General features: G+C 41.9%; 1 pseudogene; it reads right to left on the bottom strand.

The window, feature by feature from the left end:
* Positions 1 to 301: 301 nt before the first annotated feature.
* Positions 302 to 13,581, bottom strand: part of LOC102747223 (THUMP domain-containing protein 1-like) — a 23,854-nt pseudogene continuing 10,574 nt past the window's right edge.

A 13,581-nucleotide genomic window follows, 5' to 3' on the forward strand; every position in this document is an offset into this window, starting at 1 on the left:
CAGGAATGTCTAGTTCTATGCCTAGAATGGTCCTCTTCTATCTCACACCATGCCTTCAAAAACTGCAGCACTGGACCATCAGATTTGTAACAAATGTTAATAAAATGTAAAAACTGGCATAACAACTAAATAACAGAATCACAAAAAAAATAGAAAAACTTCACAAAAACAATTCACTTCTAAACCTGTAAGACCCATGTTTTTGCAATGTTTACAGCAAAGTGGGAAGGGACAGCTGAGTGGCAACACATAAAAGTTCCTTCCTTAGCATGAAAATTTCCCTATGAGTTCTCTTTTACAGAGTTTGTTTGCTCCCATAAGTCAGATGGCAACACAGAAGGGGAGGCTGGGGAAGGTAATCAGGAGGGAGAGGCCAACACTATCTTCCTTCCACCCTCCCCTCCACGAAAGTGTTCATCATTATCCGTAGCTTCTCCTAGCTTAACCAAATGCACGTAGGCCTAACTGCACCCTGGCATAGGGGGCTGAAAAGATCTCCAACAGAACTGTTAACAGGGCTGCTCAATCACTGTTCACTATTGTGAGTTCAGCATTATGCAGCGCACAAAGGTCAAAAACATATTTTCAGTCACAATTTTATATGGAATCCTAGCAATATCTCACCAACACCATCTGAGAAACCCATCCGCAACACCAAATGATTTTTTTTCTTTATGAGAGATCATTTTTATTTGACTCAGATCTTTCTGTGACTTGATTTTCAAGTTCAGGTTTAGCTCCTCCCTCATTCACCACTTGTGTCTCAGATCTTGGCTTTGTCTGCCCGTTCCTCATTATTTTCTGGTACCACCTGCTGGTTATTTGTTCCTTCTGGGTCATGTTGATTTGATTTGTCACCAGATTCCAATTTAGCTTCTTTCCCATTTCCTGCTTTCACTGGCTGCTTTGGGTTAAGTTGTGATGGGTCCTTAGCACTCTTCACCACCTCTTGGAGATTATACTTTCTGAACAACATATAATCTTTGACAACACTCAGGCAACAGACAGCTTTAATTATTTCTACTACAACCGTGTACTGTGGATTGGTAAAATCCACTTTATTTTCCGAATTGAGGCTGCCTACTATTCCTGCCAATTCTTTGATAACTTCTCTCTATTCATGTGATGGTTATTTCGAGATTTATATACAATCTGAAATGTCCCTTTGTTTGGAGCTTTAACCCAGGGTTCCAAAAATGTTTCTGCATATTTTTTCGTATCTTCTAAGAAAGCCCTGCATGTGCCTGAAACGGGTAACATACGTAGAATAACCCGAGTCGTCTTCTTCTTGGTTGTGTACATACCCTGGAGAATATGATATACCAATTTCTCAGGTTCTATTCCAAGTGTCCTGATGAAGACTACATTATTTGCTCCACTCTCCACTGACTGGAATCTTCTTAGCTTCATCTCTGTCGATGCTTTCATGTCACCAACTTCTTTCTTCAAGACAGCCTCCATGTCATCATCCTCTCCGTCACTTCCAGAGGGCTGCTGATCTTTGTCCGTAAACTTTCCCGGCCCACACACGTCGTCGCCGTATTCGTCGAGCAGGCTGTAGGCCTCCTCCACGCACTTGGCGTTCATTCATGTTGCAGGTAATGAGAATGCCCTGTAGCCGGGGGCCCGCTGCCGGGGCCCGCAGCCGTCGTGGCGCCGAGCCCGCTTGGCCTGCACAGACGGAGCTTTGCTTTTGCGCTTTCCGCCGCTGGCCCGGGGCCGCCATGGCGCGTGGAAACCAAGGCTAGCGAGAAACGTGCTTCTCTGCCATGCCCGGCTTCCTCGCCTCTGCGGGTGCCAGCTGGCTTGCGTCAGGTCGAACTGCCAACATTCTTAGCAATCTCCCCATCAAGTGTTTCTGGCATCCTTCTCTTTCCTTCTGTGTTGTGCTTCAGCAAGAGGGAAACATGCCAGGCATCCCTTTCCACAGGGTCAGCAAGAGACGAACTCTCTCAGGCTTTGTGTGTGTGTGTGTGCCTTTTTTCATCAGCTCTCCTGAATGGTTTGGGTATAAAATTCTAGACTGAGTTCATTTTCAGCTTTAGAAAGCCATCATTCTGTGGTCTTCTGACATCTTATTTCTGATGGGAACCCTACCAGCACCGTTTATGGTCACTCCTTGTAGATAATCTATACATTAGCTCCGGCAGCATCTAGGATTTCTGTAGGATATTCACGTTCTGCCATTTCCCTGTGTATGACGTCTGCATGGGTGTTTTCTTTTCCTACTGGAGACTCCACATACTCCTTCAGTCTCTGCTTGATGTCTTCTCATTTCTCTTTCATATTTTCCTTTTCTCTCTGTGCTACGTCTTAGATCATTTTCTCAGATCTTTCTCCCAGGTAAGTCGATCACTTGTAGGTGTGTCTCATCTAGACTTAGACTCCTCATTTGAGGGATTTTTTCCACCTGTAATTACTATACTTTATTCTCTGTCATTTCTATTTGGTTCCTTTTCAAATTTGTCTATTCATTTATCATACTATCCTGTTCTTGCCTTATGTTTTCTAACGCTTCTGTTATCTTTTTTGTTATCTTATTGTGCTACTATGTCTGGTTCTTATGATGTAAATTCTCCAGGGTGATAATTCTCCTTCATGGTGTTTTCTCATGTGAGCTTTTAATTTTTTACATGGGGAGCTTATCTTTAAGTGACATCATTTTCCATGGGAGTCCTAATTCTCTGGGCAGTGTCCATGTTCTCACAGAAGATTCTTTTCCCTTCTATCACCCGACACAGAGGCCCTGCTTTCTTATTCCTTCCCAAGGCAGGTGAATGGGATTTCTCATACCCCACTTCATGGCTCCCAGCATTGCACAGACTGCTGTCCTGCATGGCACTGAGACTCTGTCTCCTATCCTCTAGTTTTTATGAAGACATCAAGCCCCTAGTCGGGAGCTTTTAAAAAATTGATTTCTGGGGGCACCTGGGTGGCTCAGTCGGGTGAGCATCTGACTCTTCATTTCGGCTCAGGTCATCATCTCAGGGTTGTGGGATGGAGCTCCGCATCGGGCTCCACACTCAGTGGGGAGTCTGCTGGGGATTCTCTCCCTTTTGCCTCTCCCTCTCCCTGCTCCACACCATGCGTACTCTATTTTTCTCTCTCTCTCTCAAATAAGTAAATTTTAAAAAACGATTCCTGAGCTCTATTCTAAACCTTCCGAACCCAAAGTCTGAATGTGGAGCCCAGGAATCTATCATGTTCCCTGGTTCCACTAGCCTAGTTATTGGCAAAGACAGAATGAGAATCTGTATTTCCTAAGAGAATGTTAATGTCAGAAACACTAACGGGAGCAATCTAGTACTTTCAAGAAACTTTCTCTCTCCATAAACGGAAGAGCAAAGTATAGCTTAACAGACCACCTGTTAGAAGTAATCAGCAGCAAGCACACACTACATGTCATCACTTTCTTAGGTGATGTCCTTCCATACAAAAGATTTCCTCTTATGAGTCTCTAATCCAACTGCTCCATTTTTCCAAGAATACTAGAATCCTCTAAATTATCACCAGCAAGAGTCCATTTGACACAAAAAGGAAACTTTTTTCTTAAAAGTCCTACATGAAAAAATTAGAGATCTTTATCCTCTTCTTTCGTCTTTATCTAGGCATCCAGGGTAGCTCTCTGGTGAGTTCCCTACATTTAATTTTTAAATCCATCATCCACAGGTTTAATTATAGTTTTATCTTCTATAACAAGCTTTACTTCCATGGCTTCATATAAATACCAGAATAAAACCTGACATTATAAGAAATTAATTTAATTTTTAGTGAGACAAATGAAGTGACCTGTTATAACCTGTAAATAAATTTCTTACGCCTTGCATATTTTTTTCCCTAAATGCAAGGATTCTTTTCCATTTTGAAAACATTTTTATTATGCAGCATAAGTTTCCAGGAGCATTTAAAGTCTATCATATTCAGTCCCATGATCCTCTTCACCTTCATCCCTTCTACTCCCCGACTTTGGCTACAGCCATACTGATTGACCTGCAGACCCCTGAACATATCACTGTTTAATGCTTTTGAGCATTTTCTCACAGTGGCTCTGGCCAGAGTGCTTTGGCTCTGCCCAATCTCATCCCATGTCTCCCACCACCACCAGTTCCAACTTCACACAAACACACTTCATTATCCAGCATCTCCCTACCTATCCTTCAAATACCTAAATACCTACAAATACCCATCTCTTCTACCTACAGATATCTACAACCTACAAATATCTACAAATACACATCTCTTCTAGCACTTTTCACATCTGCTACAATAATTAATTCATTTATCCTCAGTAGAGTATAAGCTCCTTGAGGATAAGGACGACGTCTTATTTAACTTTCATGTGTTATTTGGGAAATGAAATGTTTAAGTAGCTGCTACATGGCCAAGCCTTGCTGGGCAATGGGGATAAAATGTAAGGACTCTGGCATCCTGCCCTCATGGCACGTAGTTGGGGAGAAAGACAATGGAATGACCTCATAAACAAGTGTGCAAGTATACATTGCGAAAATGTTTTACACAAAATGTACAAAGTATACCACAAAGGGATCTGGTTTGTTCCAGAAGGCTTCCCTCAGGAAAAAAATGTTTGAGTTAAGGGAGGAATTGAGGGAAGCTGGGTATACTTGGATTCTCCAGAGAAACAGAACCAATTGGAAAATACATATGTAATCTAAATATCTATATCTAAATTTATGTATTTATCTATAGATCTATAGACATAGACCGAGAAATTTATTATAAGGAATTGACTCATGCAGTTATGGAGGCTGAGAAGTCCCAAGATCTGCAGTTGACAAGTTGGGGGCCTGGGAGAACCGATAGCATAAGTTCAAGTCCAATCCAAAGGCAGAAAAAGATCAATGTCCCAGCAAAAAGACAGTCAGAGAGAGTGAATTCTACCTTATTCTTTGGCCTTTTGTTCTATTTAGCCCCTCAATGAATTGGAGGATATTCTCGTTGGAGAAGACAGTCCTGCTTTACTCTGTCTACTGATTCAAGTGCTAATCTCATCCAGAAAACCCTCACAGACACACTCAGAATAATGTCTAACCAAATAGTTAGGCACCCAGTCATGTTGATACAAATAGTTAACCATCACACCCAGGCAAGAAGATAGGGAATAGCATTCTAAGGAAAGAGTAACCTACTTGAAAGCCTCAAGGAAGAAGCATTTAAGGAGACTGGAAGCCAGTGTGGTTGGAGTCCCAGAGTGAGGGTCTGGGCAACCACAGGTGAGGCTGAAGAGGGGCAAAGGCAGGTCTAGCAGAACTCTGGGAATCTAGAGCAAGTCACAGGGTGATAGAAGGGACATGTTAACATGCATTCCAGACCTTAGCATGGTGCCTGAGAAATAATGTCTCAATAAATGTTTACAAAAGAATTAATAATCCATGAACAAACACAAAATCGACCTTGAATTCAAAGCCACACAAGGCTGAATTAGTATGTTTGAGAAAAATCAATTCTCAAAAGCAAATACAGAAACATATTCACACACTCATTCAACAAACATCTGTAAGGTCACTGCTTTAGACAAGATATTGCAGGGTACTACGGAGAGTCATCAGACTCTCATCAACAGTGGCTCAGACATTTTTCTGAAATCCAGCAATCCTTTCATTTTATTTTACTTTTTTTTCAGTTAAATTCAAGCAACTGTAACTTAATAGTTTTGTTAATAAAAAGCAAATATACCATAATCTAATTTTTCCCAAGCCATTTTTGTCCACCTGTCACTCTGTGTATACATATGTTCAAATATTAATAAAAGTTGGTTATCTCTAGGTGGCAAGATTTTTGATGATTTGTCACCTTGCATCTTTATATTCTTCTGTATAGTCTGATTTTTAAATGTAATGAGTTCATATCATTTTTACAAAAATAAATTCATATTTCTAAGCTACTTAAGAAAAGCATTAATTTTGACCATATCTAATGTAGCCATATAAACTTATGTCTCTCAAAGAAATTAAGAAATTTAAATTCAGATAGGTTAGACAACTAGTACAAAGTTCCAGAGTTAAAACCACTAAGATAATCCTTGTAAGGAATTTTTTGCTTGTTCTAAAAAGTAGAGGTCTAAAAATTTGCCATTGAGAAGCAGAAAGTAACCTCCCTTCTCCTCCCTGTGGTTCCCACAATCCCCAGTTACAGAGAAGAGTACCTCACACAGGAATAGACACACCCCCAGGACAACCACCACATTCTTGGGCTCTGTCTAGGGAACACGATCTGACATGTGTTACATCTGAACCAGTAACAACTAGTCATATGCCCGTATTTCACAGGAAAACCCCTACCCCGTATGGGGATAAATAGGTCAACTTTTAACTAATGGTTACAAATCCCTTCTATATCAAAGAATTTAAAGGGCATGCTTTGAAAGAACAGGGTGGGAAGAAGGGGCAAGGAACGGTATAGAACATGCCTTGAATTTTCTACCCCAGATTCTATCATGCTGCAGATAAAAGAAAATCCCCATACATATAACATCTCTAGTCCACTTCTGTTTTTCGTTTGTTTTTTTTTTTTTTAAAGATTTTATCTATTTATTTGAGAGAGAGAGAATGAGAGAGAGAGAACACATGAGAGGGGATAGGGTCAGAGGACGAAGCAGACTCCCCGCCGAGCAGGGAGCCCGATGCGGGACTCGATCCCGGGACTCCAGGATCATGACCTGAGCCGAAGGCAGCCGCTTAACCAACTGAGCCACCCAGGCGCCCCCTGTTTTTCGTTTTTAAAAAAGTTATTTTTTTCGTGCAACATCAGCCGTGCAAAAAGATTTGTTCATTTAACAAACACCTGCTAGGTGCCTAAAGGACCCCAGAAACTCTGTAAAGCATGGAGAAACCAAAGATAAAGAGGGCATTATCCCTACTCTCAAAAAGCTAACAGTCAGGAGCCAAGTTTTCTATTGAAAATATCATTAAACATTTATTTCTACCCTATGGGTTAAAGATTGGAAAATTCTATAAGGAAATTCTAGATGTTATTGCAACTATCCTCTTAAGATCATTAATGTGGAAAAGAGGCCTCAATTAGGTGTTTGCCCTTTAAAAAAAAAAAAAAAAGAAAGGAGGAAGAAGGCTGGTGTGAGAAAGGTTACCAAGAGAACTATGACAATTTATGATCGAAATACAAGAGCTTATTCTGAGACAATTTTCTCTGGCAAGCACATTAGTCACTGGGCAGGAAGGAGCATATACTTTTTGGACTGAGATCTACTTTTTGGATCACTGCTTATGGCATGTGGAGAATATATTTGCCAAACTATTCTTCCCTGAGTCTCTGTGTCTTTCAGGGGATTCAGGTAACCACACTGCTCTAGCCATTAAGCTGAAACAAAATTGACCCCAGTCTGCTGGTGGTAAGACACTAACTCATTGAAACTCAAGAGGCATATTGTATGGTTGAAAGTGACTGGTACCCACCTGGGAATAATTGTCAACTCTGCTAGAAGAGATATAAGAAAAAAAATCACTACAAAATAGGTCCTGGAGAACCTTTCAGACCAAATGTGTCCACCCAGGCCTAAATCTCATAGCTGGAAATGCTGATGGCTAAGCACCCAAAATTCAGTTATTTCTACACCTGGTAGATACTTTTGATGCCTTTACCTGTGTAGACATATCAATACAAGTTTGTCTCTCTTCTGTACCTCTCCAATATGCTTTATGAAATCAAAGTGTCTTTTTTTTTTTTTTTAAAGATTTCATTTATTTGACAGAGAGAGAGACAGCGAGAGGGGGAACACAAGCAGGGGGAGCGGGAGAGGGAGAAGCAGGCCTCCCGCGGAGCAGGGAGCCCGATGCGGGGCTCGATCCCAGGACCCCGGGATCATGACCCGAGCCGAAGGCAGACGCTTAACGACTGAGCCACCCAGGCGCCCCGAAATCAAAGTGTCTTAATGAGGGAAAAGAAATCCATGGCAGCACTGGAGCACTCTTAAAATTTGAACACCACAAAACTATTCTTTAAAACCTTCACAGAAAGCTGATTCATTTATTTAAAACTTGTCTCGAGCTGCTCTTCCTCAACACCCTTGTTTTATTAGAAGAATTAGAACTTATTAAAGTGGTTAGAATAATCAGCTTTCCCCAAACACACCCTGAGGATTTGACAGAATAAGCATTCTAACATCCCTGTTAATGTTTATTCATAGTTTATGGTAATTTTGTAACGTGAATAGTCAATGCAGTAAGAAATTATTCTTTACCATGTCAAAACTATAATCCCTAATGGTTTCACACACAAAAAGAGAATCAACTTCTCTTGATGAAAACTTGAAAACAATATAATTTCTCTTTCAGAGACAGTAAATAATCATTGTTGCATGTCCCTATTTCAATGCTTTTTATAAAATAAGAAATCTTACAGTTGAAAGAAAAACACTTTGTTGACTTGGGGGAATCTTATTTTGGACATAGAGAGTATTTTCACTGGGTCTTCCAAGCAGAATTGGCAACTTAACTTTGCAAGAACCCCTCCCGCACCTTGATCACAAGGCTCTGTCAGCAAACCCCACAAGGCTTAGAACCACAGGACACCATTGGCTCTCCTGTGGCTGAAGACCAAGGAGAGTAACTCCACAGTAGAGTGTCCACACAGTCTTCTGTTCTCAAGGGGAAAGTCCAGTCTCTCCTCCTCCTGGACTGCTGCTTTTCACAGTTTTAGTTGTGTTTCTTGGAGACTCTGGAATTCTCAGGAAAGAAAGATAGCCAGACTTTTTCTTGAGTGACATGGTAAGAAAGTGCACTTTTGTTACCCACTCTCCCCCCAAAGGTCCAGAGGAAAAGTGAAGACTCAGACTCATTTCCTACATGAAGGATTTGACTTACAAAATATCAAGTGGTGGAGAACCCAGGTGATGTTTAGAACAGGACTTTAGAACTCCTCTTCCCGGAAGTCCAACAGAGGGAAAAAAGACCTAGGCCAGTTACTTGAAGGAAAGGGGGCAGGGATGAATTAATCACATAAAGGAAAAACTTAGGGACTCTGAACAGATATCCAGTTCTTCTATGGGAAGAACCTAACTTAAAAGCACTCAGCCAGGGCGCCTGGGTGGCTCAGTTGGTTAAGCGACTGCCTTAGGCTCAGGTCATGATCCTGGAGTCCCTGGATCGAGTCCTGCATCGGGCTCCCTGCTCGGCAGGGAGTCTGCTTCTCCCGCTGACCCTCCCCCCTCTCATGCTCTCTCTATCTCATTCTCTCTCAAATAAATGAATAAAATCTTTAAAAAAAAAAAAAAGCACTCAGCCATTCAACCGTCTGTTCATTCATTCATTCAACACTTCTTGACCTCTACTCTATGCCAGTTGATGCGCTGGGCCCCAGAAAGCAGGAGACAGGCCTGCCTGCAAAGAGCTCAGTCCAGGAGGAGAGGCAGACTTGTGAACACATGTGTTCAATGCAATGCACACCCCAGAGCAGACAGAGGTAGCCCAGAGTTAGGGGTGACTGACTATTGCAACCTAAGAAGGAGGCAACTCATGAGCTCGGATTTGAAAGAGGGGAAACGTTCATTCGGTGAAGCAGTGAAGGAATGGGATTTCCATGGAGCAGAAGGAGTGGTTCCAGCAAAGACCCCAGGGCCAGACTAGGAACAGAAGGCAGAACGACTGGTAGCCCAGTTGGGTGAGGAGGGTAGCTCGGAGCGCACCAGTTGGTGATCTAGGAGAACTCTGAGCATATCACCAAACTCGGCACTCTGCATCTCTACCTGTACATTAGCATCACCCAGAGGCTTAAAAAGTAAAAACCAATGCCTGGGTCCCCCTCCAAACCGATACCATCAGAATCTCTAGGTGTGGGATCCTAACCGATTCCAATACGGTGTGAGCCCTAGAGCTCACTGTAAAAAGGAGTGAATTTTTAAAACCCAGCTCCGTGGGTTGTCGTGTGGGTTAAGTAATAAATATACCATGCCTTGAGAGTGTTCACAAAGCTGGATGATAACAGAGGGATTGAGGATTGGAAAGGAGACGGAAGGTGTACCAGAGCCAGATCAACCTCACGGCTAAATCTCCCTCGTGTGGTGCTGGTCTCAGCTCTTGGCGTGTATATCACAGCCCATCGGGCTCTGGGGACCAGGCTCTTCCATAGCTCTCTACTGCCAGAGGATGGATTCAGATAGTAAGGCTTTAGGCCTTATTGTGTGTATTGATGAGCCTCATTATCAGGGAGTAATGCGATCAGAATTATATTATTTAAAGTCATTCTGACTGCAGCAGAGACAATAGGTCAAAACGGAAAGAGACGAAGGCAGGGAAATAATGCTACTCCATATACATAAGGCAGACTGAAAGGGTCTATAGAAGGAGGAAAACAGCTCTTAGAAACCCAGAGCATGAAAGGAAAAAAAGAAAAGAAAAAGTACAATAGGCTGGTAGATTTTCTCCTACTACCTGTGAGACTTCATTAAGACATAAATGTGTTCTGATACACAAGTAAGTGCCATTTCCACATCAACCACCTCTCACCTCTTGTGCAATTTCAGGCCTCAACATCATCATCATCTGAAACACTGTTAATCATGTCTCTAGAAAAGTCTGAATAATACTACACTTAGCAGACTTCCATCATTTTCAAGAATTTTGTCTATTCAAAAGGTTTTTTTTAAAAAATGCTTATATTACCATCATCTGTCGAGGGAGTTTGATTTAAATGATTTTGTGTATGGCAGTTTCTTTTTTTTTTAAATTTTATTTTAATTCCTGTAGAGTTAATATGCAGTGTTTTATTAGCACTAGGTGTACAATGTAGTGATTCTATGGTAGTTTAATGGGCAATACAGATTTTTTTTTTTTTTTTTTTTTAAGTAGGCTCGGCGCCCAGGACAGAGTCCAATGCGGGCCTTGAACTCATGACCCTGAGATCAAGACCTGAGCTGAGATCAAGAGTTGGAAGCTTAGGGTCACCTGGGTGGCTCAGTCAGTTAAGCATCTGACTTCAGCTCAGGTCACGATCCTGGGGTCCTGGGATCGAGTCCTGCATCAGGCTCCCTGCTCGGCAGGGAGCCTGCTTCTCCCTCCCTTTCCTGGCTTGTGCTCTCTCTCTCAAATAAATAAAATTTAAAAAAAAAAAAAAAGGGGGCGCCTGGGTGGCTCAGTTGGTTAAGCGACTGCCTTCGGCTCAGGTCATGATCCTGGAGTCCCGCATCAGGCTCCCTGCTCGGTGGGGAGTCTGCTTCTCCCTCTGACCCTCCTCCCTCTCGTGCTCTCTCTCATTCTCTCTCTCGCAAAAAAAAAGGAGTCAGAAGCCTAACTGACTGAGCCACCCAGGCACCCCTGGGCAATTCAGATTTAAACTATGTTTCCATTAGTGATATAACTGCCATCAGACTCTGAGCAGATATGCTTTTTTTTTTTTTATTTGACAGAGAGAGAGACAGCCAGAAAGAGAACACAAGCAGGGGGAGTGGGAGAGGGAGAAGCAGACTTCCCGCAGAGCAGGGAGCCCGACGTGGGGCTCGATCCCAGGACCCTGGGATCATGACCTGAGCCGAAGGCAGATGCTTAACGAACCACCCAGGCGCCCCATGAGCAGATATTCCTATACAAGACAGGTGCCAGCATTCCCATGTGACAGACGATGACACAGCAGGTCACCCTTTAGAGAGGTCATGATTACAGAAAGAATGAACTACCCAAGGACCAATCATTTGTATGCATCTCTAGAACGTCAAGATTGCTATTCAACTCTAGAAAATAAGCTAAACTAAGTTCAGCTACTCCAGCCCTGCATGCTGCTCCTTGCTCAGCAGGGAGCCTACTTCTCCCTCTGCCTGCTGCTCCCCCTGCTTGTGCTCTCTCTCTGTGTGTCAAATAAATAAAAGCTTTAAATAAATAAATAAATAAATAAATAAATAAATAAAATAAATAGATTGGAGTAATAATAATTCTTTTTTTTTTTTTTAAAGATTTTATTTATTTATTTGACAGAGAAAGACACAGCGAGAGAGGGAACACAAACAGGGAGTGGGAGAGGGAGAAGCAGACTCCCCGCCGAGCAGGGAGCCCAATGTGGGACTCGATCCAGGGACTCCAGGATCATGACCTGAGCCGAAGGCAGTCGCTTAACCAACTGAGCCACCCAGGCGCCCTGGAGTAATAATAATTCTAAAATAGAATTTTCATTCCTATACCAAGCCTCCTTTCCAATGAGTAAGAGAAATATTTTTAATTAAGTTACAAAGTTCCACAAGAAAAGGGGTAAAAAAATATTTAGTAAAGAAACCAAGCACTCTACAAATACTACTGGTTATTATTTCTATCACTTTCATGACAACAGAACAGAAGGATTCTCAGCCTGCCTTTCCCACTATGCTCCATAGTCAGAATCAGAGATTTAAAAAAAAAAAAAAAAAAAGAATCTAAATGTGCCTCCCTGGGATAGACTGTAGTATAGGAACCCATCCCATGGAATTAACTAGAAGGATTAGATGGATCTCTATCCTCCAACACACCGAGATCACTGAGGCAGACACATTTTAAAACACACATATATAAAAAATACACATTTTATATATGTATGTCTGTAAGGCATAAAAAGATCTTAAAGACTAAATAATATTTGAAAGTGGTTCCCTGTGGAAAGAAAAAAAAGGGAAATAGACAAGTGAACTTCTATGGGTTTCTTCAAGAAACAATTTATAAAAGAAAGAGAAAACCATGGATTAGACAAGAGACGTATCAACTTATTGCAATATGTTACCCTATTAGAGCCTGATTTAAACAAAAGTTTAAAGTATGAAACAATGGGGAATCTAGATGCTAGACATTTGCTGATAAGGAATTACTGTTGATGTGGGGAGATAGGATTGGAGTGGTTTTTGAAGCCCTTATCTTTGAGAGACACATTCAAATATTTACATATGAAGTGGCATTTGCTAACAAAATAATCCAATGGCAGGTATAGATAAAACAAGATAACCTGATAATTGTTGAAACTGCATGACACTACACATTAGGGCTCAATGAGTTATTTTTCTCCGTTTGTGTATGTTTGGAACTTTCTATAATAAAACATTACAAAAAGCCTTTTTTAAAAATACCTGGCTTTGCTATCTTCCTAATTGTGTGATTTGGGGGAAACTATTTGATCTCTGCAAGTTTCTACCCCTTTTACTTTCAAGAAATGGGAATAACGTGGCTTAGCCTAGAATAAACTCTCAAGAAGCTCGGACCTCATTGAGCTGTTGGACATGCCCTCACCACAGGGTAGTAGCTGTTTTACAGCTACTTGTCATCTCCCTCTGAATGTGCTAGGGAAAACGCAAACCTAGCAGGTCTGAAATGGAATCCATCAAACTGGATAAATGAATGAATGACTGAATGAAAGAAAAAGATCTCCATCATCATTCTGGTCAATGCTCCCATGGTTTCTTCCTCATAGATGGGCTTTTCCTGACCGCTGTCAAGAATGTGCTGTCTCGGGCACCTGGGTGGCTCAGTTGGTTAGGCGACTGCTTTCGGCTCAGGTCATGATCCTGGAGTCCCTGGATCGAGTCCCGCATCGGGCTCCCTGCTCGGCAGGGAGCCTGCTTCTCCCTCTGACCCTCCCCCCTCTCATGTGCTCTCTCTC

This window comes from Leptonychotes weddellii, chromosome 6 (genome assembly GCF_054177405.1).
Source record: "Leptonychotes weddellii isolate Sample4059 chromosome 6, ASM5417740v2, whole genome shotgun sequence".
NCBI lineage: Eukaryota > Metazoa > Chordata > Mammalia > Carnivora > Phocidae > Leptonychotes > Leptonychotes weddellii.